At 67.8% G+C, this 732-nt stretch overlaps 1 non-coding gene across 1 annotated transcript; it reads right to left on the bottom strand.

Moving 5' to 3' along the window:
• Positions 1–296: 296 nt before the first annotated feature.
• Positions 297–415, bottom strand: LOC131872942 (5S ribosomal RNA). Its single transcript, XR_009370995.1, has one exon. It is a non-coding gene; the product is annotated as a 5S ribosomal RNA (ribosomal RNA).
• Between the last annotated feature and the right edge of the window lie 317 nt (positions 416–732).

Consider the following 732-nt stretch of genomic DNA (forward strand, 5'->3'; position numbering starts at 1 on the left):
CATCACCGTGCACCTTGGCCAACGTGCGCGACTCGACCGAGCGCGCACTGGCCGAGGTGCACACCGATTTCACCTGGGTGCGCGCGCAGCACCTCGGGCGCACCGGGGTGCGCGCACAACGCCCGGGTTGCACCGTGGCCTGTGTGCTCGGGGCGCCTCGGGTGCGCGCTCGGTGTCGCCCCCGCGCGCGCGGTAGTGCGGGCAGCGCACCCCGGCCCGGCCCGGCCCCGACGAGAACGCAAACGGGCAAAAGGTTTATTCAAATAGCATTGCGACGCCCGGCGAAAAACTAAAAAAGGGTGCAACACCGGGACTTCCCGGGAGGTCACCCATCCCAGTACTACTCCGGCCCAAGCGCGCTTAACTGCGGAGTTCTGATGGGATCCGGTGCACTAACGCTGGTATGATCGCACCCGTTATGAGCTTGTCGCAGTGTGTACTTAGCAAACCGCGACCCACGTGCGAATCCACCCCGGCCACCCACCCCCGTCGAGGTGCACACCCTCCCTCGCGAAGTGCGCCCCGTTCGCCAAGTGTGAGCCCTGCCCGGGTGCGCGCACCTTGCTAGGGCGTCGGGTGTGCACCCGGCCCGGCCTACGTGCGTGCACCTGGAGGGGGCGTCGTGTGCGTGCAGTGTCCCGTCTGCAACGCGGTGCCCACACACCACCTCGGGCGCAACGACCTGCGCTCACATGTGGGCCGAGTGCACCTTGGTGCATGTTCGGGGCGCCT

This window comes from Cryptomeria japonica, unplaced genomic scaffold, assembly GCF_030272615.1.
Source record: "Cryptomeria japonica unplaced genomic scaffold, Sugi_1.0 HiC_scaffold_902, whole genome shotgun sequence".
Classification (NCBI taxonomy): Eukaryota; Viridiplantae; Streptophyta; class Pinopsida; order Cupressales; family Cupressaceae; genus Cryptomeria; species Cryptomeria japonica.